The sequence below is a fragment of the Poromitra crassiceps genome (genome assembly GCF_964638095.1).
Source record: "Poromitra crassiceps genome assembly, chromosome: 1".
Lineage (NCBI taxonomy): Eukaryota > Metazoa > Chordata > Actinopteri > Beryciformes > Melamphaidae > Poromitra > Poromitra crassiceps.
In genome coordinates, this window is record NC_139623.1 from 79,326,908 (window position 1) to 79,350,948 (window position 24,041).

At 43.7% G+C, this 24,041-nt stretch overlaps 1 pseudogene across 1 annotated transcript in view; it reads right to left on the reverse strand.

Annotated features, from left to right (window-relative positions):
* Nucleotides 1-24,041, reverse strand: part of LOC310785759 (E3 ubiquitin-protein ligase CBL-like) — a 73,419-nt pseudogene that overhangs the window by 34,125 nt on the left and 15,253 nt on the right. The window contains exons 3-5 of the transcript XR_014554017.1: nucleotides 11,258-11,404; nucleotides 10,765-10,921; nucleotides 5,480-5,601 (exon numbers count right to left, since the gene is read on the reverse strand). The product of XR_014554017.1 is annotated as an E3 ubiquitin-protein ligase CBL-like (transcript). The remainder of the gene's footprint in view (nucleotides 1-5,479; nucleotides 5,602-10,764; nucleotides 10,922-11,257; nucleotides 11,405-24,041) is intronic.

Genomic DNA, 24,041 nt, shown 5'->3' on the forward strand with positions numbered 1-24,041 from the left:
AACTTTGACCACTTATACAGAGGAAAATGAATGCCAAGCAAGGGGGCAAAAAGTCCAGCGTAGGAGAATTATTACACCCAAAAAGACAACCGTATTAATTGTAAACATTGTAATACTAGAGACCATCTAGCGATGGGATCACTCCAGCCGCGATGCCCCGCAATTTAAAACGTGATGTGGCCCAGGGTCGTAAAGTGTGTGTGTGTGTGGGGGGGGGGGGGGGGGGGGGGGGGGGCAATATGGGTGGGCTGGTCCCCTTAGTCGGATTACCGTACACACATTTTTCGAACGCTGCCTTCATTAATATCTTAACTTCACAGCTGTAAAGTTTCGTGACTGCATCTTGCACAGTTTTGACACTATAATCTGCCCACAGACATACAAAACACATGGCAAAGTACTCAAAACTGCTTCTCTGGTAGTTCCTGCTACAATCGGCGTCTCCAGGTTCACATTTGGCCTTGATTACACACATGCACACGGTGAAAACAATACCAGCCCCGCTGTCGTGGCTGATAAAAACCAGCATTTTGTATTGTCTATGTCAAAAGCTGTTTTTTACACAATGATTAATTTATCGTTAAAGATGACTGACAGGTCGATAAGGAATATATCTAATTTGGATAATTTGGATAAAAAAATGTTTAACTAGAAACACAGCAGCAGGCAGCCTATGTAATGTAGCAACCTCCTGGAAACAGGCGGGTTGAATTCACAGTTGAAGATTTGTAACATTACTCACATTGGGTTGAAAACAGGAAAGAACGTGAAGTTTCTTCTTTGTCTTAACATTTTCACAACACAACTGACTTCTGCTTATCCTCCCCTCCCCATGATATGGAGTCAGCCTGTTCTCTATTTTTATATGCTGATGATGACCTTGTTGGTAACCGGAGAATGCTTAGAATCAGTCACATCCTCACTTAGTAAAGAGCTTCAAAATGTAAACACTTGGTTATGCAACAATAAGCTATCCTTGCACTCAGGAAAATCTGAATGTATTGTTTTTGGATCAAAGCATAAATTAAGGAACAGCCCAGTTTTTTGGTAGAATCTAATGGCATTTCAATCATGAGAGACCAGTTGGTAATATTTGACAAGCAGCTTTATTCAGCAAATGGCATGGCAACTACTTCGGCGTATGACTCCATTGTAAGATGACGCTCCTCTTGTGGTGAGAGGGGAGCATCTGTTTAGGCTAGGATAGAGATCCCCCCCCCCCCCCCTTCCCCTACGATGGAGAAATCTTCAGGAGTCAAGACTCATTGGTGGTGGACTGGGGAGGTGGGTGGGGCGAAACGACAGCTCAGTGGAGACGAACAGCCGAGATGTTTGGTTGTTGAATGAATTTGTTCATCATACAGTAGCCTAGGCTACACTAACCTATGAAAATATTAATTTGGGCTAGGAGAAGCTGGGTGGAAATGCCTCCGCTCGCCTTTCAATCCGGGAGCGGTGGCTGTCACCTGAAAGCACACCCCAAGACGGGAATGTGGCGGTGCTGCTTGGCTCTGTGTGAAAGCAATTTCTGTGGCGAGGCTGCCGGCTTTGCGGGCCTTCTGAACTGCAATTTTGCGCGATCTGTGTGTGAAAGCGGCTTCTGTCTCTCTCTCTCTCTGTCCTTCGCGTATCTCGAGAACTGTTGGTCGGATCAACTTGAAACTCGGGGAGTGCGCTGATGGCGATCTGACGTGCAGTGCCCTGTTTCTGTGCGATTCGGACGTGAAACACGTTCGATATTTGAGCATTTGTGTTCAGTTCTGCGCTCCTTCAAGCTGCAACTGATCTGGGCGTAGGGTCGTTGACAGGAGGTGAGAAAGTGTAAACAGAGTAGTTAACTAAAGGTGGGCTCAGACTACAGGATTTTGAAAATCCTAGCCGATTTTGAAATCTGGCTGTGACACGCACTACAGGAGAATCTTCCCAGATTATCTTCCCTATAATCTCAAACATGCACACACTACAAGATTTGTAAATGTGGCGCACCACGCACTACAGGATATTATTAAGATTATCCTGCCCGGATAATCACCTTGACGCCCGGCCATACTCTGAACCTGTTTCGATTTTGTAGCGTCAAATGGGCTTCCAGCAGCGACCAAAGCGCTCCGCCCCCACCCCACCCCTCTCTCTCTTTTCCCGTCTTTCATGCCCGCCTGTCTCGCATATGCTCCCCAAACAAACACGGCAGTTTAAATATAGCAAGCGTGTAAACAACGCGACTCTATACCAAGATTGTCTGGACAAGTGAGAACACAAACACATCGCCTACCAAAATATATTCCCCTGCTGCATGTCATGATGAGATCAGATCGGCAAAAGTTTGGATAGACTGGATTGCTTCCCGCAGCAGCAATGCCTTTTTTCCCCACACTGCCTGATAGACAGGTAGGAGATTACAGCCTCTGACTGGCAGGGGCTCAAAACTACGGTATAACAACTTTTTATTCATTGGTCATTCATTGTGATATAAATTAGTGACATTTTCCCCAAAATACTCATGGTTCTGTGCTGTTGGTATTTGGTATCTGATGCCTGCAGTGCGCTATAGGAGCAGAAATTGACGTGCATCAAATGAGCCACATCAATTAACGATAATGACGGGAGTCTCGCGCAGCAGCAGGATGATGTATTCGCGCAGATTTTCAGTCCTAAATATCAAACATGTTTGATATGATCGGGACGGCCCCGATGAGGCTGTGAACCCTCCCAGATCGGGAGGGTTAAGATTGGATCTGCAAACCGCTCACATTACAAGATAATCTGTGCCGAACATCGGGCCCGACCAAGCTTGGCAAGCTGCCAGGCCAGATTTCTCCTCAGATTGTCGGGAGGGGTAAATCGGGCGAAAAATCCTGTAGTCTGAGCCAGCCTTAGTCAACATCGAGTCCTTGAGATTTAATTGGGGGGGGGGAGGGGGGTTAAGTCAACATGAGAGAGAATGGTAGGAGAACATGTATTTGTAAGCTGAATAAGCAGCATTAATATTCAAGTTTGCTATGAATAAAATCAAGGGGAAATAATCAGTAGAGCTCATGGGTCTTAGTTAAGTGAGATTTCTAAGAGATTTTTACGTGGCTATAATGGTAGACTATAATGAGTCACGCATTCAGAAATAATATCCTCTAGGGCAGTGGTTCTCAAATGGGGGTCCGAGGACCCCCAGGGGTCCATGGCACTTTGACAAAAAGTTTTCAGAAAAAAAACAAAAACTTTTTTTGTGTGCAAAAGCTTCATAGTTCAACGAAAATATGTTATTCTTTAAATCTAAAATAGTTCATGGATTACATTCTAATCTGACCTATCAATTTAAATGTCAAGCATGTTACCGTGGAAACAAGCTGAGCCCAAAATCACAAATCAGAATGAGAGGGTCCCCGGTATAGTTTCTATCTTATAAGGCAGTGATACTCAACTTGCGGCCCGCGATGGAATGCAAAAAAAGAAAAAGAAATTACAGTGCACCTGAACGCAACATGCAAGATACCCGCTGAATAAGTGTCCAAATGTTCATGTCATTCTGGCCAATACTCCACTTCCGTTATAGCTAGGGGTGGGGGAAAAAATCGATTCACCCAAGTATCGCGATTTTTAATGTCACGATTTTTTGAATCGATCTTGTATTCCAGAATCGATAATCGCAAAAAAAAAAAAAAAAAAAAAAAAAAAAAAATTGGGTGCTTGCAGTCAGGCCACTCACTGAACAGCAGGCCAGGCGCCGCCTACTGGTTTACTAATGGTTTTATTACTTTATTAGTTAGTCTGAAGTAATAATTACACTTCAGGGTTAAAGTGGGTGCATCTCATTGTAAAATTGGCCTTCAAACGGCCCAAATCTGGCTTCAAACGGCCCAAATTGGGCTTCAAACGGCCCAAATTTCACGCGCGTCGGCCCATATCGGCCTGGCCTGCTTGGTATCTAATGCCCGGCCTGAATTATGATCCCAGTCCGCCCCTGTTTTTAACTATATCGCCCAGCCCTACTCATGATATAATATACAGTCTCTAGTGTATGATTCAACTTTTCCCATGATCTAATCTAGTGTAAAAAAGCAAACAAACTGAAAAAATAAAAGAAAAAAATAAACAAAAATCGCAATAAATCGTAATATCGAATCGCAATAATCATAGAATCGCAATACTTAAGAATCGCAATATAAATCGAATCGGCACCCAAGAATCGTGATAGTATCGAATCGGGAGATAAGTGAATCGCCACAGCCCTAGTTATAGCATTCACAATTACTGATTCAACTACGCGTTTTATCATTTATTATGCTCATTCAGTGTTATTCAAAGCTGCGCAGCTACATGACATCACTGTTAAATATCAGCTTTCCAAAAGGCCTGTAGCCAATTAAACACACACAGTCACACACACGTCAGTGCGGATGATAACAGCATAGCATAATTTGTCAGCAATCAGATAAACAGCAGGAGAGTAAGAGAGAGAGACCGTGTGTGCGTGTGTGTGTCTCACGATTTTCCTTTACCTTAGCATTGTGCACGGAGATTTGTTGTTTACGCGCTTCATTTAGAGCCAGGTCAATCCACAGCCATTCCTCTCGTTCATACCACTCTCGCTGGAAAGACCTTTTTACATTCTGTGCCTTCCGTCCTTTCACGCGTTTAAACTGATACAGTTCGAGTAGAGCTGGTGTTGGTCTGCCATTTTTAATGCGTTAACAAGCTGGAAAATGGAGTTTGAGAGGTCACAGTGACCTTGACCTTTGACCTTTGACCACCAAAATCTAATCAGTTCATCCTTGAGTCCAAGTCGATGTTTGAGACAAGTTTGATTAAATTCCGTCAAGGCATTCCTGATATATTGCGTTAACAATACGGGTGTCAAAAATAATCGATTATAAGATGCATCGCGATGCGGACGTGCACGATTCTGCATCGATTAACAAATATCAAAAATCGATTATTAAAAAAAAAAAAAAAAAAAAAAAACATTTTTTTTTTTATCAAATAAAATAGAATGTAAGTACATGCAGTTGTTTATTTTAATTATGGATCATAATACAATGCAATTCCAAATGCACTTTTATTTTAAAAGTAGCCACACAGTGAGAAAAAAGAAAGTGAGAAAAAATAAATCATGTATTGCGGAAAAAGTGATGCATCGATTTAAGATGCATCGCGATGCATCGTTTAATCGAATCGAATCGAATCATTGACAGATGAATCGTAATCGAATCGAATCGTGAGGCCAGTGAAGATTCACAGCCCTAGTTAACAAGCTTGAAAATGGCGTTCGAGAGGTCACAGTGACCTTGACCTTTGACCACCAAAATCTAATCAGATCATCCTTGAGTCTAAGTCGATGTTTGAGGCAAATTTGATGAAATTCAGGCTGTTGATTATAAAATGCAATAATAAATAAAATGTTATTACTTAATCAAGTGAACATTTATTTAAAAAAAATGTGTTATTACATCATCTTGTGTTGTTACAGGGCGTGTTTGTGTCTCACCTGCCAGGCTTGTGGATGAACCTGTGTAGTCGAGCCTTGACCTCGTCGTAGGTGAGGAAGGCCATGTAGCCAGAGTGCGTGACTGCCAGACTGTTCCAGTTCCTTAAGAGAGAGGACCAGGGCTACACACACACACGCACGTACACACACACACGCACGTACACACACACACACGCGCGCGTGCGCGCGCACACACACACACACACACACACACACACGTGTCAGTGTATAAAGTACCCATCAACGATCTAACTCTATCCTTGCCCATCCGCATGTCCTCGAGTGCCCACCGCCCGGGTGGGGTCGTCAAAAGGGCCTTTCTGTGTGGAGTTTGCATGTTCTCCCCGTGCCTCCCGGGGGGTTTCCTAGTTCATATAGGAACCCTATATGAAGGGGTTCCTATAAATATATAAACTTATAGGGTTTATATATATATAAACCCTATAAACCCTAGTCGAAATCCTTCGACTAGTCGACTAGTCTGTGAATGCCCTACTTCATATAGGAACCCCCTTCACCAAAACATGCAATATCCTGGTTGCTAATGTGGTTCCTCCTCTGGTCGTTAAGGGCGCCTGTTCAGAGGGAGGGGAACTGGTTGGAATAGCGTGAACCTCCCACGTGCTATGTCCTACCAGTGAAGCTTCCTCTGTCAGGTGAAAAGAAGCGGCTGGCTAACTGCCCATGTCTCGGAGGAAGCATGGAGCCAGTTTCGGGTGTTGGGGGGGGGGGGGGGGGGGGGGGGGGGGGTAGGGGGGGGACATCAACTCTATCCACTTCAACAAAATAAAATTACTCAAATAGGAAACGAAAAAGCTTATGCACTTGGGTATATTCCTGTAAAGTGACCCAATTGTAAAATTCCATGGTATTGCTCTGCTTGTCTAGCCTGGTTAAAACCATCTGGACCCGTGAACTCACATTCTGTTTCATTCTGTGGATCCGTCTGGACTCCGAGCTGTGCAGTCATTTCAGTCAGTCAAAGCAGCCAGTCCTTCAGCCAATCAGTGTCGGATCCAGTCAAATCCAAATCCACACGGAAGAAGAGCGAAAATGCCTTTTCCGCCGAGAAACTTAGCTGTTGCATACTCCTGTCCTCTTGTTTAATTGTTGTTATTCTATTTCTGCAATAACTGCACTAATGGCTGTTTAAACTCGACGAACATTGATGTTACTGCTCGAGGCAGAGAGCCATGATGGAGGCAACCTTTACTGTTTTGCCAGTGGCCTTCCTGATTGGCCGGTTACCATGTCAACTAGGGATGCAAAGGTATGAGTTTTTGACGGTATGATAACCTTGGACAAAAATACCACGGTTTCACGGTATCGCGGACCTTTATGTGCGGACCATTTGTGTTTTTACAATAGCCGAAATATTCCCATACAGCCGACATCGTCTTTTTAGATGGGGGAAAGTTCAGGGGGGTCCTTGCGTTCTCCTGCTTCAGCCATTATCACACACATGGTTGTAAATACAGTCAGTGACAGCTCCTCTCTACTGTGCTCTAGTCTAGGTAGGCATGCAGCCAGGGGGAGGGGCTGCCTGCCTGAGAGCTGCACTCTGCAAGCGACCTGGGCACTTTGTTTTGGGGAAACAGCTGATGGGGAAGGTATGACGGCAAATCTTAGTGGTTTTGATACCGTGACTTTTTCAAACCGCGGTATACCTTCAAACCGGAAACCGCTGCATCCCTAATGTCAAGTCAGGTCCTTGATTGGCCCGTCCCTTGATTGGCCCGTTCTCTTCACCTTCAAAGCCCTCCATAGCCTGCCCCCCCTTATCTGACTGACCTCCTTCTCCACCATCGCCCTAACCGTACCCTCCGTTCCTCATCCACTGTTCCCCTCATCATTCCACCATCCAAACTGAAAAGCTTTGGAGATCGAGCATTCTCGAGAGCTGCCCCCGATTCTGGAATTCCCTCCCCCAGCCTATGAGAGACTCACCTTCACTCCCCACTTTTAAATCCCGACTCAAAACCTACCTGTTCTCACAAGCTTACAACCTTCCCTACTCTTAACCACCTCTTCCTACCTCACGCCCTCCCCTTTTTCCACTTTTCCCTCTCTTCTGTCTGACCCCTGTCCCTTCCACACTCTCCCTCCCTCCCCTCTGTTTCCATATATCGCTGATCAATGTCTTAATTGTTACTTGTATCTGTTGCCTGTTGTGACCTTGTTTTCTATGTACTCATACTGTGTCAGCGTCTTTGGGTAATTGAAAAGCGCTTTATAAATAAAATGAATGAGTACTATTATTATTCTCTCTCTCAAAAACTGCGACAATAAAAATCGTCTGGTTAGTCTGTCAATGAAAGAGCCTGTCTGCCTCAGCACTCGGCCGAAATGTTTCAACCAGTTTCAACACGCTCAATACGAATGAAAGTGATCAGCATGAAATAGCAGATATCAAACAAAAACTTCACTAAAAAAGAGAGAAATTAAACTAAAGCTACAAAATAGCTAAAAATGTATTTTCCTGGTTCGCTCGCACACATGCTTGTTTTGAAGGGGAGAAGGCAGAAAGGGGGGGGGGGGGATGGTGAAGTGAGATACGCCCACCCCGGCGTACTACAGCCGGACTACAATACGTCTCGACAGATTGTATTTGAATGTGGCCTAACATTCCCTATCTGCAGTGCAACTCATAATGTGCTGTAATCTAAGGCAGACATTCCCAAAGACCGGGTCATGACCCACAGGTGGGTCACAGGAGAATTTATTTGGGTCACCAAATAAATGAGCAGAATTTATTTTATTATTATTTATTTTTCAGTCTTTTATTTTAAATGTATATCTTAAATGTGTGGTGGCCTGCAGAAACCCTTCATGTCGTTGCTGCAGTGCAAAATGAGCCAAAGAAGGTTGAAAATGAGTTTTGCAGGTATTTTGAGTGATTTGGTTACTTTAGTCTCCATAGTACATCATGGTGAATCATTATTTTCATGAAACAAAGGGGAAAGTATTTATTTGATGGTTTTGGTGGAATGGCACTGTAGAAAATACAATGCTATAGAATGTTTAAAGGCATTTTTATCATGCTTTACTTTTAGACCCAGAACAGATTAAAATACTCATCACTTTCGATCTGAGAGAGCTATCGCAGCTATTCAAAAATGTATATATACTGTAGGGGAGAGTTTCAAATTTATGGAAATGTCAAAAAATGAAAATGTCTAAATCAAATTCCCACCATGTGAAGGGGTTTTTGCAGACCTCAGCAGAAGCTGCTGTGGGCGCCACGCCCTTAATAATGACCAAACCCCACCTCTACTGCTGCACGCTGTCATGTGCTCCAGTGGAGTAAAAAACATAGCCAAGGCTGAAATTAACCACCCACGCTGTGGTGCAACTGCTAGTTTCCTAGCCAACAATGTGTGGCCGTGTTCAGAGACAGACCCGGGAGTCAGGAAATGACTCTTAATGCAACTCAAAAGTGAGTTACTGTTGTTTAATGAGCAGAGTTGAAGATGTTAAATTCTAGTACAGTAGAAATAACTTAATTCAATTACATTCTTTTGTCATATATGGGTCAGTGTTAAAAGGTACTAAATGCGAGATTCAGCCCTGCTAGATGTCAGCAACACACTACTTGCGATGTGGCGAGACAGGCAAGTAATGGCGATCTGAGCAGTGAAGGAAGCCACGCCCCCTCTGTGTGTGAAGCCACACCCCCTCTGTGTGTTTTGAAATCTGAGGCTTGTTTTTCAGCCGCACTGGCCGCGCTGCATGCATGTCACATGCATGACATGTTAGTGCATAGGCTCTTTCATACACAGATCGCAGAAAAATAGCCGTTTAGGAGTCCCGTAAAGCCAGCCGCCTCGCCACAGAAATTGCTTTCACACAGAGCCAAGCAGCACGGCCACATTACCGTGCTGCTCTGTACTTTCAGGTGAAATCCCCCGCTCCCGCATTGAAAGGCGAGCAGAGGGATTTCCAGCTCCTCCTAGCCCAAATTAATATTTTCATAGGTTAGTGTAGCCTAGGCTACTGTATGATGAACGAATTCAATTCAACAACAGACTTTCCTCCTTCTCCTAGTCCGCTGAGGAGATCTGTATCGGCATTTTCATTGGCTGTTTGCCGATATCATAACTTAATAAAAAAATGCGCTAATTTGCGGCTGCTGCACCTGGAAGAATCCCCTCCTAGTTCTGTGTCTGGAGCAATGTCCCGCCCACAGCGCTATCTGATTGGTTACACATCAAGCAATAGCCTATCAGAGAGCTCAGAGATGAAATCTTGACACCTCACCTCAGTGCTTTCTGTTCAGCCCGTTCAGCCGCAGCCTGCACTAGACAGGGGGACAGTGCGAGGCTGCCTGAAGCGAGAGCAGCGGACTAGTTGGCTGTTGTAACTGTAACACTCACACTGTGTTAAGGTAAAGCAGCAGATATTGTCATGCCAAAGTTGTAATACAGTTAATATACATAATAATTACCTACGCTGACATTGCAAAAACACCACGATCTTATGAGCGATTCGTATGAAGCGCTGCCTCGCACAGTGTGGTGTGTGGAGATAGGTCTGTCTATCAGTCTACTTTTTTTACTTTCACTCGTCACTTTCTTGATACATGAGGTGATTTCCCCTGTAATTTTTTTATGAATGAGCTGACCATTCGCACCTTTTCCGGCTCGCTGCGACGACCTTTCAAGTGGAGGCGGGTTGTCCGCCAATACGGCGATGTGACAACCTTTGGTGCCGGGACAAAAGGCGTACAAGAATTACCCACCAATGCGCGTTTATGCCTTTCACATCGGAGCCGCGAATCCTAATTTCCGCGCATTTTTCGGCTTTCATGGCCGGTGTGAAAGACCCTCATGACTCCCCTTGGTCGAGCGAGCTCCAGAGTGAATGAGAGAGAGAGAGCGGTGCAAAGCCGGTGAAACAGAAGAGTTCAAAGTTATTTTAAGTGAAGTTATTTGGGGTTTTTCACAGCGGTGATGCTTCGTGTTGCCAGATTGGGCGATTTTCCACCCAAGTGGGCAGGTTTGGGCTGCATTTTGCGGGGGGGGGGGGGGGGGTTTTGTTTGAATGCAATTTGTTTGTGGCTCGCTCTGGATGCAAAATCTACAATCTAAATTAAGAAAAAGTAAAGAAAGTAAATAGCCATAAGGGTGACCACAGTTTTCTCCAAGTTACATTTTAAACCTTCTTAAGAGACTGTAATAACTAATGAGACATTTTAGTACTTTTTAACATCCTACATTTGGCTCATATACTAAACTTATTCAGATGGCTGACGTCTCTGACTAACGCTCAACTGTTGTAGGCCTTACCTGGAAGAGCCTGGTGAAGATGTCAAACTCAAAGACAGAGATGTAGTCATTGCAGGTGAGGTCGATGGTGGACTTGAGGGCCATGGCCTCTAGCCCAGAGCTGATGGGGTGGAATTCATGGAGAGCCTGACGGAAGGTCCTCCATGGCACTATGGTCCTGGAGGGAGGTGATGCCAAAAAATGGTCCTTAAAAGAGATTACTGTAGTAGAAGAATGTTTAACATCTATATCTATTTTTATATATTCACTCACTTGCCGCTAAAAAGAAAATAGTACATGCATCCTTCTAATCATCCATCACGTTTTGAATTACAAACATCATTCACATATACAGGTGGTCACGGATAAAGGACATCTGCTCAGTCTTGTATGTGCATTGCAGTGGGCTTGATTCTGAAACCTGAATATCAAATTCAGCAGTGAAGTTTGCAAGAGCTAACCTGAAGCCAAAGGGGAAACCCATTCATTACTAAATGTATACGCAGAAACTCACTTGTCCCCGAAGGACCTTCTCCAGAATTCGGCAGCATCGGCTTTAGTGATCCTGAAGTTATCGCCCTGGAACAGGCCGTTGGGAAAGATGGCTTTTAGCTCAGCCAGCATGTGGCTGAAGATCAGCGACAGCTTGGTCAGGTTTCGTCTGAGGAGAGGAAAGATGGACACAAATGCAAATCAATAAAAGGGCCATTATAAACCGGAGCCAGATCTGATACTTCCCCAAAGTCATATGACTTCGGATATGACCTTACAAGAGATAATTCACCTCTTCAGAGTTTGGACACCACTGAAGGGATTCAAAAAATCAATTACAACAAATTCACTAGAGATAGGCATAGAACGACACCGATGTCACAAATTCATTTTAATACATTGGTAGCAGTGTTTTTCTTTGTAATCATTAAAAGGCTACTGTCAGAAATGTAAAAAAAATAGTGAAATTAAAAAAAGACAGTATACCGGTACTACACGTGTAGTGTTGAGTCAGTGCCTTTTAATTATTATTTTTTTCTTGATAAAGAATCTAGCGAAAACAGTTTAAGCTATACGTCGGTGGCGTCGGAATGAGTTTGCAATTAGGGGGGCAAAAGCAGGAAGTGAGTCAAAAAAAAAAAGTGATGTCATAGTGATGTCATTATTCAGTATTTTCTCCTTTTCTCACTCAGTGACCTGCTCTCCCTTTAGGTCATTTTACAATTACACTACATCAGACAGAAAAACAGGCAGAAACACTGAACTTATTATTATTATTATTATTATCACTTTGAAACACAGTGCAAAACTTGTCATCTCAACACAAAAATAAAATAAAACTAACAGTATACTATACCATTATAGCAGCAGCCAATGACAACACATTGAAGCCATCCTAAAGTGCATTACTGAGTGCAGTAAGGGTGTGGCATCGTAACAATGAAAAATAAATAAAACGGAACTTAAATAAGTACTGAGGAAGTGTATCCCAGACACACAAAACACCCATTTGGTTTAGCTCTCAGTTATCAGAGCAACACTGCAGTAAACCCTCCCGGGGTGACCGGTGGAGATGAGATGACTGTCTGTGCTGCTAACCGGCTTGCCTCTGCTGCTCTCTCTCTACTATTGCCATGGAGCTGTCAGTGAGAGAGCAGGGAGGAGAGACAGCTCCACGGCAATAGTACGTAAGTTGAGTTCTCTCCGGGTCCGTCTGTCTCTCAGGTGTAATAATCCCACAACGATCACGGCTTTAACAAGCATCACAGGCTGTGTAAACAGTGTAAAGTGGGCTCTCTGTAACTTGGGGGCCCTTTACACGAGGACAGTTTCTGGAAGAAACGACACAATAGCGTTTCGTTCACACCTTCTCCCTGTTTACATCCCCCCACCCATTTTTTATCCCATTTTTATCCCCCATTAGTGCTAATTTAATTTATTTATCCTGGTTGCTACTCCACCCTCTGCCGATCTGGGGAGAGCCGAAACTGGCTCCATGCTTCCTCCTTCAGTTAGCCAGCCACTTCTTTTCACCTGACAGGGGAAGCTTCTCCCTGTTTACATGAGCGCTGTTTAATTTTTAAAACGGCGTAATGTACATGCCAGGTCGCTAGGTGGCAGTGTGTCACGTTATTCTTTGCCCATACAAGGACGCTTCTGCATGACGTCATTTCGTAATCGTCTTTCTGGTTTTAAACACGGAAGTAGAGTACGCCTACCGCAGTCATTTAGACTTGCCAAAAAGCTGTTTAGCTAAAAAAAAAAAAAAAAAATGTTTTAAAGGTTTAATATTTGTCGGGTGAAAACGTAACATATATGTGACCAGTTTATCAGAATAACGTCTATTGGAAATCTTTAACGAGCAGCGAGGACCGGGAGCGCTGGCTGTGCCGACACCGGTCGGACTAGCTATCTGTCAAACCCTACTGTGTAGTTAGGCTACTGGCAGTGAGAAAACACTGTCGATGTGCTTTTGTAACTAACGTTAAATGCCGACCGGGTACAGCCATCGGCTCCTCGCAGCAGTAACGCTATGAACATGTAACTGAAGTTGGCCACAGTGTAGCTTAATTCTGAAATGTTGCCAAACTTCATTCATTATTATAGTGACGTTTTGTTTTGAAATTGAACCGGCACGTCAGAGTTCCTGAAATGAGCCGTTTCAAAGCGATTACATGGAGCGCTCAGCAGGGAGCGTCACCAAGAATTCGACTCTGGAGGGTGGTTTCAAAATGTGTCGTTTCCAAAGCGCAGAAACGCCATCGCCATCTAAAAGAGAGGCACTAACGATCAAATAATTCCCCGTCACCATAGGAAACCGTCCTCGTGTAAACTGCCCCTTGATCCCCAGAAGAAGTATTAGTAGTAGGCTGCCGAAGAAAGCCGAGCAGCGAGTCGGCGCGGGTGGGGGCGGGGGGACTGGGTTGCTCGCTCACTGGCTGCGGATTCTTGTCTCCCCCCCCCACTCTCTCTCATATTTAGGGGGGCAAAATGTCCCCTTGCCCCCCCCCGCTTCCGGCGCCTGTGCTATATGTGATCTCCAGGCAAGGACCTGAACATACAGAGGAAATGTGGCACAGAGGGTCACAGCTTCACCGTGCAACAAGGCTAAGAAACATGCAAATCTGAACCACTCAACAAATCAAACTGTGCGGTTCTTTTTTTAGGACGTTAGATGGGTGGCCTTGCCAGATAATTGGGTCAGATAGACCTGAACAGTATGGCAGTGACCCACCCCGGTGTGCGTTCACTCTACTCTTTCTCAGCTAAACCGGAGTGAAATAATTTGCATTTACCGTACTTGATGGTAATTTACTAGCCAGTAGTACCTCAGTGATGTCCATTAACTTCCTGCTATGTTTTGCTATTTTCTGACTCCCAGCCATTTTTCAAAAAAGTGATGAATTCCCTGATGTTAGGCATCCATCCTGGAGTGAAGGCTTCAAATGTATAGTTTTTAGTGTGTTTGAGTATTTCCCCCCATTTTGAACAGTTATGGCACAGCAATCAATTTCATTCAGTTTACATGATTTACATAATGTAATGTATGCCAAACCTGGGGAAATGGGGGGAACTACTCACACTAAAAACTACAAATTTGAAGCCTTAATGGCTGTTCACACCATACGCCGAAGCACCGGTCAACCTAAGCTCAACCTACACTGAACCCATACATGTAAGTTTCATTTAGGCGTCCTTGTTAACAGGCGAGGCCGTTCACACCACCAACGCGCCGCGCGCCACGCCTTGCTCAAGCAATCGTTCAGGATTCAGTCTTATTTTCCACGCATGAAGCTTGAAGCCTATGGTGTGAACAAAGCCTTACCTACAGGATGGATGCCTAATATCAAGGAATTCATGATTCTTTTTTAAATGGCTGGGAGTCAAAAACCTGCACTTTTTTAATACTAGGGCGATTCCTAGGCCCGCCCGCCCATCCTGCAGCTCGCCAAGCTGGCCCTGCAGCTTGCATTCGCAGCTCGCCCGCTGCGCGGCCTTGCCCGCAGCTCGGCTGCTGTGTGACCAATCCAGTATCACTGATGATGTCAGATTTATGACATCACTGATGATGTCACAGTGGGATTTATGACATCACGGATGATGTCACAGTGGGATTTATGACATCACAGTGGGACAGAGAAAGACACAGACAGCTCCCATTTATATACTGATGATGATACTGCACTATCTGAGCCAAAAATCCAAAAACTGTCCTTTTTGCACACACACAAAAAAACACTATTTACCCGATGTTACGCATTCATCGTGGAGGTAAGGCTTCAAATTTGTCGTTTTTAGTGTGTTTGAGTATTTTCCCCCCATTTCCCCAGGTTTGGCATAGCAATCCATTGACCATACATTTCATGTAAACTGCATGAAATTGATTGCTGTGCCATAACTGTTCAAAATGGGGGGAAATACTCAAACACACTAAAAACTATACATTTGAAGCCTTCACTCCAGGATGGATGCCTAACATCAGGGAATTCATGACCTTTTTGAAAAATGGCTGGAGGTCCAAAAAAAATTGCTTTTTATTATCAAATTTAAAGGGGGACTGACCCCCCCAGATTTCTTGCAAAACGGTATTCTACTTGATTTGAAAACTCTGCAGGCAAGATGGCCACATATACTCGATTCTTTAGCTGGCAGAATTCCTCCCCCATAAACTAACATAACTTGGCCAATAAGTATGTAACATACAAAATAAAACAACCGGTAATGTCTTCATTTGATGTAGAATGCAGAGGAGTCGGACATGTAACTGTTTAGTTAAACTTGCATTCCAGGAATATTGCTCTAAAGATAACGTAAATGGCTCGAGACTGTTTCGTCCTGAAACCCACTCCCTTTGTGCCAGAACACAATCGATTGGGGGAGAGCCGAAACTGGCTCCATGCTTCCTCCTTCAGTTAGCCAGCCACTTCTTTTCACCTGACAGGGGAAGCTTCTCCCTGTTTACATGAGCGCTGTTTAATTTTTAAAACGGCGTAATGTACATGCCAGGTCGCTAGGTGGCAGTGTGTCACGTTATTCTTTGCCCATACAAGGACGCTTCTGCATGACGTCATTTCGTAATCGTCTTTCTGGTTTTAAACACGGAAGTAGAGTACGCCTACCGCAGTCATTTAGACTTGCCAAAAAGCTGTTTAGCTAAAAAAAAAAAAAAAAAATGTTTTAAAGGTTTAATATTTGTCGGGTGAAAACGTAACATATATGTGACCAGTTTATCAGAATAACGTCTATTGGAAATCTTTAACGAGCAGCGAGGACCGGGAGCGCTGGCTGTGCCGACACCGGTCGGACTAGCTATCTGTCAAACCCTACTGTGTAGTTAGGCTACTGGCAGTGAGAAAACACTGTCGATGTGCTTTTGTAACTAACGTTAAATGCCGACCGGGTACAGCCATCGGCTCCTCGCAGCAGTAACGCTATGAACATGTAACTGAAGTTGGCCACAGTGTAGCTTAATTCTGAAATGTTGCCAAACTTCATTCATTATTATAGTGACGTTTTGTTTTGAAATTGAACCGGCACGTCAGAGTTCCTGAAATGAGCCGTTTCAAAGCGATTACATGGAGCGCTCAGCAGGGAGCGTCACCAAGAATTCGACTCTGGAGGGTGGTTTCAAAATGTGTCGTTTCCAAAGCGCAGAAACGCCATCGCCATCTAAAAGAGAGGCACTAACGATCAAATAATTCCCCGTCACCATAGGAAACCGTCCTCGTGTAAACTGCCCCTTGATCCCCAGAAGAAGTATTAGTAGTAGGCTGCCGAAGAAAGCCGAGCAGCGAGTCGGCGCGGGTGGGGGCGGGGGGACTGGGTTGCTCGCTCACTGGCTGCGGATTCTTGTCTCCCCCCCCCACTCTCTCTCATATTTAGGGGGGCAAAATGTCCCCTTGCCCCCCCCCGCTTCCGGCGCCTGTGCTATATGTGATCTCCAGGCAAGGACCTGAACATACAGAGGAAATGTGGCACAGAGGGTCACAGCTTCACCGTGCAACAAGGCTAAGAAACATGCAAATCTGAACCACTCAACAAATCAAACTGTGCGGTTCTTTTTTTAGGACGTTAGATGGGTGGCCTTGCCAGATAATTGGGTCAGATAGACCTGAACAGTATGGCAGTGACCCACCCCGGTGTGCGTTCACTCTACTCTTTCTCAGCTAAACCGGAGTGAAATAATTTGCATTTACCGTACTTGATGGTAATTTACTAGCCAGTAGTACCTCAGTGATGTCCATTAACTTCCTGCTATGTTTTGCTATTTTCTGACTCCCAGCCATTTTTCAAAAAAGTGATGAATTCCCTGATGTTAGGCATCCATCCTGGAGTGAAGGCTTCAAATGTATAGTTTTTAGTGTGTTTGAGTATTTCCCCCCATTTTGAACAGTTATGGCACAGCAATCAATTTCATTCAGTTTACATGATTTACATAATGTAATGTATGCCAAACCTGGGGAAATGGGGGGAACTACTCACACTAAAAACTACAAATTTGAAGCCTTAATGGCTGTTCACACCATACGCCGAAGCACCGGTCAACCTAAGCTCAACCTACACTGAACCCATACATGTAAGTTTCATTTAGGCGTCCTTGTTAACAGGCGAGGCCGTTCACACCACCAACGCGCCGCGCGCCACGCCTTGCTCAAGCAATCGTTCAGGATTCAGTCTTATTTTCCACGCATGAAGCTTGAAGCCTATGGTGTGAACAAAGCCTTACCTACAGGATGGATGCCTAATATCAAGGAATTCATGATTCTTTTTTAAATGGCTGGGAGTCAAAAACCTGCACTTTTTTAATACTAGGGCGATTCCTAGGCCCGCCCGCCCATCCTGCAGCTCGCCAAGCTGGCCCTGCAGCTTGCATTCGCAGCTCGCCCGCTGCGCGGCCTTGCCCGCAGCTCGGCTGCTGTGTGACCAATCCAGTATCACTGATGATGTCAGATTTATGACATCACTGATGATGTCACAGTGGGATTTATGACATCACGGATGATGTCACAGTGGGATTTATGACATCACAGTGGGACAGAGAAAGACACAGACAGCTCCCATTTATATACTGATGATGATACTGCACTATCTGAGCCAAAAATCCAAAAACTGTCCTTTTTGCACACACACAAAAAAACACTATTTACCCGATGTTACGCATTCATCGTGGAGGTAAGGCTTCAAATTTGTCGTTTTTAGTGTGTTTGAGTATTTTCCCCCCATTTCCCCAGGTTTGGCATAGCAATCCATTGACCATACATTTCATGTAAACTGCATGAAATTGATTGCTGTGCCATAACTGTTCAAAATGGGGGGAAATACTCAAACACACTAAAAACTATACATTTGAAGCCTTCACTCCAGGATGGATGCCTAACATCAGGGAATTCATGACCTTTTTGAAAAATGGCTGGAGGTCCAAAAAAAATTGCTTTTTATTATCAAATTTAAAGGGGGACTGACCCCCCCAGATTTCTTGCAAAACGGTATTCTACTTGATTTGAAAACTCTGCAGGCAAGATGGCCACATATACTCGATTCTTTAGCTGGCAGAATTCCTCCCCCATAAACTAACATAACTTGGCCAATAAGTATGTAACATACAAAATAAAACAACCGGTAATGTCTTCATTTGATGTAGAATGCAGAGGAGTCGGACATGTAACTGTTTAGTTAAACTTGCATTCCAGGAATATTGCTCTAAAGATAACGTAAATGGCTCGAGACTGTTTCGTCCTGAAACCCACTCCCTTTGTGCCAGAACACAATCGATTGGGGGTGGAACACGCCAGGATTGGCCAACGCCAACACCAGTGCCCAGAACTGTCAAATCAAATCATCGAAAGAGACGCTATGGCCCGCCTCCCAGTATTTTCAGTGTATCCAAGATAGATATCAAAGAAACCGTTATGAATATAGCCACGTTATAAACAACAAATTAACGCTGGTGATCCGTATGGAAACAGTGTTACTCAAAATGGTTAAAAGTTATATCAATTTGGTCATTCAGTGGCGTTTTACTGCCATGTAACATAATTAACTAGCGGCTAATATTAGCCACAGTAGGCATTACCCATGAGCCCTTTTCCCACATGCGCTTTGTACCGCAAAATGACCGGTACGTGGTCTAATGCCTGCATGTGAGAAAGGCGCCGTGCCGGTATAAGCGCGACCCCGTCGTCGCGGAGATTTCACCACTTTCCAGCCTGTCAGAAGAGCGGTATGCGCTTTAGCGGATACTAGTGAGAAACGGGTGCAGTCATTTTCCGCGACACTCTCATGGGCGAGGTGTACACACGTTGCTTAATGTTCCAGCGGGCATAATCTAATCATTCGCGCACATTAAAGCAAACTGGCGAAATGATCTTGTGATAATAAGAGCAGTAGCCTATGTCAGCTTCATGTGTGGGTGTGCTGTGCTGATTTTCCCCTCTCCTCTCTGCTCGCTCTCTGGCCACAGTCCGTCCTCCTCCTTCAGTCACAGCCCGACAGGGCAAATGCATGAAGCGAAAGTGGAAGTATTTTGCTTACGTTGCCGACAGCGAAGGCAAGCCCGGACACATCAAATGAAGCCAGTCTGTAAAAAGTGCTTCAACGCGATGCAGGTGAACGGATAAACAAGCAAACTTATTTCACCATTCAGAGTTTTGCCGACACGTCACTCCCCCACTCGCTCTGCAGTGCCGCCCCCCCCCCCCCCCCACCCCCACATACAGGCAATTTCGCTGATAGATTCCCACATGCGCGAGCCGAAGTGTGAAGGGAAATGTCCGATATTGACTTACAGGTAATTTTCCGGTACGCATGTGGGAAAAGGGCTATGGATGCATTGCTCTTAAAGGGCTCGCGCCGCGTGAACTACAGTAATCACATGGGGGGAAAAAACTTTTTTTCACATGAGTGGGGCACGCGCAAATACCACCGTGACGTCACGATGTACCAAATCTCCCATTCATTTGAGGGCACACAAAAAAGCAGGTTTGAACCCATAGAGGGAACTTATGCTGCTGAAAATGATACAAATGGTACAATGGTAACAGTTTGGTCTCAAATGTGGAAATTTTGACCAGAATTCTTCACACACCACCCCCAAAGCCATATTGGTTAAAAGCTGAAAAAAGTGTTTTTGGGGGTAAGTTACACTTTAAAGACCCTGGAAACCGAAATCCACAGAAACCTTCTAACTAGTTAGATACTATACTTTATTAATCCCAAGGGTCTTATGTCACTAATCGTAAGCCTCAAAACGTTTGAGACATTAGTTTCAACCCAAATCCTAAATATCACCATTTCCCTGTTTAACATTTTTCTTGAGGCAGGATTTGAATTGGGCAGTGCTTAACGTCTTCAAACTGCCCACCTAATGACGTCAACAGGCAGATCCAATCATAAAGTAGCTTGCAGTTGTCCGTTCTAACAAAACCTTCATGCCCCCGCAGCCCGCTGGGACTCTGTCTGAATGTGTGCTGGCCGTGTTAAGAGTGCTGCTCTGCCAGGCAGCATTTGAGGAAATGACTCGAAGATACCTGAAGATACCCGCTGAATAAGTGTCCAAATGTTCATGTCATTCTTTAAATGCGTGTTTCAAAAGTCTGTACATTAAACACATGTTTATGTATGCTCATGTTTTTGTGTCTGTTGGTGGGCTATTTTCGATTTATTTTACATTTATAAAACATAGTCCACTCCACTTTCACTTTCTCTAGGATCGGGTCTCAGCAGAGCTGGAGAGACCTGGAGAGAAATGAAATGAAGTAAGTAGGCTACACTGAGCCGTGTTTTGACCACATTTCTTGACCCATGTGGTAAAAGTATGATTGCCAACTGTTCGTTTTTAGTTATTTCAAGTAAATGTGTGAAAGCCTTGGTCCCAGTGCGGAGTGCATGCGCGATCTGTGGAGGTCTCGCTCATGATTTTGGCCAGAATTTGAGGAAGTAGTCGTGCCAGCACCACACACACACACACACACACACACACAATGCAACATGCCCACACAAGCCTAGACGGAGACGGAGCAGAGATTTCTGCTTGTTTCTCCATGACTTTCAAACCTAAATTTAAATACTTTGCGAAGTTCATCATCGTTCAAATTTGGCTGGTGCCTTATTAACATAGGTTCCTGTGGTGTGATGAACTCAAAATGCATATTTATGTTGGGTTTCCAGGGTCCTTAAGGGTTAAAAAAGTAGAATATCCGCACACTGGAGCAGCTCCAAATATTTAATGATATTCATATTGGTCATTTGCCTGATGAAGACCCACTGTGTGGGTTGATGAAGACCCACTGTGTGGGTTGATGAAGACCACCTGTGTGGGTTGATGAAGACCCACTGCGTGGGTTGATGAAGACCACCTGTGTGGGTTGATGAAGACCACCTGTGTGGGTTGATGAAGACCTGATGAAGACCCACTGCGTGGGTTGATGAAGACCCACTGTGTGGGTTGATGACGACCCACTGTGTGGGTTGATGAAGACCCACTGTGTGGGTTGATGAAGACCACCTGTGTGGGTTGATGAAGACCACCTGTGTGGGTTGATGAAGACCACCTGTGTGGGTTGATGAAGACCACCTGTGTGGGTTGATGAAGACCCACTGTGTGGGTTGATGAAGACCCACTGTATGGGTTGATGAAGACCCACCGCATGGGTTGAAATGTTGTTTGTAGTCATTAAATATTTGGAGCTGCTCCAGTGTGTGGATATTCTACTTTTTTAACCCTTATGTATTGTATATCTGTATCCAGCACCTGGCCTCAAAACAGGTTGGATGTGCACACATACAGTACTCTTTATTGAACTACAATTTCCAGGGTCCTTTACATTAAAACCAATGGGAAAATGATGACATTGACTTTGTGGCCATGCACATTTCACAAATCTCACAAATAACCCCAAACTATATATTTTTTTCTTTCTTTCTTTTTTATTTTTACAATTCCAAGGTCTTTGGTCCAGGATGAGAGCATAAAAACTAACATGCATGATTTTTGTGAAAAATGCCGGGAGTCAGAAAATAGCAAAACATAGCACTTTTGAATGGAAGTCAATGGAGGACAGAATCTGTCCTTAACCCGGGATGTGTAGCTACTTTGACTAGGGTGACAGGAAGTGTCCCTAGCGTGGTGAGTGCTACACTTTTGTAACCCCCCTGAAGATACCCGCTGAATAAGTGTCCAAATGTTCATGTCATTCTGGCCAATACTCCACTTCTGTTATAGCATTTCAGTCTGGAATATGGAATATCTTTCAATAATCTTTATGACTAAAAGGCTAAAAGTAATCTCATGTGTAAGAAATAACTGTTCTACATTGAAGTAGAAATTTAAATAATAATTAACTCGTTGGTTTTGGATTTATTTAGCTTCAAGAGTGCATTTTTGTTCTTGTGTGACCCTCAACACAGGCTTTGAGAATCCCCGGCCACTTACTGATACTTATACTTAAATTAACCCACTCATATATTGGCTTATTTCAAGAAAAACATTTTGGCTAGTGGAAATTCTAATTGGCTGGTAACTTTATAATCTAGCAGCCATATTGGCAGGTGGTCAAAAAAGTTAACTTCAAGCCCTGCAGGGAGAGCAGGTGGTGACATAGGAGTGAGTGAGAAAAGGATCAAATATTGGTGGTTAAGACTGAATAATGACATCATCACAACTGTTAATTTAAAATGAGTTATTCCTCTAAACCTGACTTCAGTTCAAATGCCCCCCAATTTTTCGAGCTAGCGCCGTTCGGCCCTCAGCAAAATCTGGTAGCGAGGACATTTTTTTGTGGCCCTCTCTATCATCAAAGTTGCACATCCATTGGTTACGGCATGACAATATTTGTTCGGCCCCCGGCAACAATCTGGTATCTCATGTAGCCCCCCATGAAAAATAGTTGCCCACCCCTGCTCTAAACCATCGATATGCAAATTTGCAAAAGGACGGAATCCGTCCTTAACTCCACACAATTTAATGCGGAAATGTTACATATTATACCCTGTCCGCTTTCAAAAGTTCTGCAAAAGTTCTCAAAGCAACATGAAACAACCAATATGAATGTGGCAGGCCAAACAGGACTGGTCATAAACACATACAAGCTGCTTCAGCAAAGAGGAACAGCAGTGTTCAAAGTCAAAGGTCACTGACGGATGCAGAACTGAACCCACAACCAGGAAGCCAATAAAACGGTATTGTAAATTATGTCTTATGACTCTTCTAGGTTTATGAGTCATTAGGTCTCAAAATTTCCTGCACATCGTTTTCACACGATCCTTGTGTATTGTATCGTAGATTAACTTTGTTATGATATTCAACATACTTATAAAGATAAAGGGGTCCAAATAGGGCACATAATCACAAAGGTATTGATGCATGCGACGAGCTGTGGTAAATAGGGATATTCCTGGAATGCGAGTTAACGAGCCAGTTACATGTCCTTTGGATTCTACATTAAATGAAGACATTACCGTTTGTTTTATTTTGTATGTTACAAACTTATTGGCTAAGTATATTAACATTTATGGGCTAGAAAGGTCTGCCCATGAAGATTAATTGACAGCTGTCATGTCATGATATTAATTGGTTGAAATTGTATTGAAATTTGATAGTACTAGGCTAGCTGATGTAAGCATACTGTAGATTTAGTTATGAATGACGAAGACAACATGGTTGACTTTTGATGTGAAAAACCAACGTTTCTTTTTTTGGGCATACATTGTTAAATAGGCTCTATGACCTACCTACTAGGGATGGGCATCGAATTTCGAATTTTCGAATAATCGTTGTTATTATCAAGGTCGACTTTTATTATTGAAAGTCAAAATTCGGAAAAAGAAAAAAAAACATTTTTTTTTTTTTGTGTGTGAGTGAAATGTTGCATTGTCTCCCCTGATTCTAAGTATAGTCGAATCGCTTGGTTTGAGCAAGTAAAACAATTTCTATAAGCATTTTAAGCAAGGTTTATGGAAAAATGAATGGCGGATGAAATCCCATGAAGAGGGAGAGGGGGTGACTTTGCCACCCCTTTGGCACTCAGACCTGACCCTACTAAATATTTAATGAACCACTCATGATTGTCAAAACTGTTTTTTATTTTCGAAAATGTCAATGTCATGTAACATGTTCTTTACTTCAGTGGTGCAATGCTTGTTTAAGCTAAAAATCCACAGCAGAAGCTTTTTCTATTAATTAATAAAGCCTTAGACTTAGAATCAGGGGAGACAATGCAACATTTCACTCACAAAAAAAAAAAAAAATACATTTTTAATTTTTTTAACATTTTTATTTTTATTTTCGAACTTTCGATTAAAAGTCGACT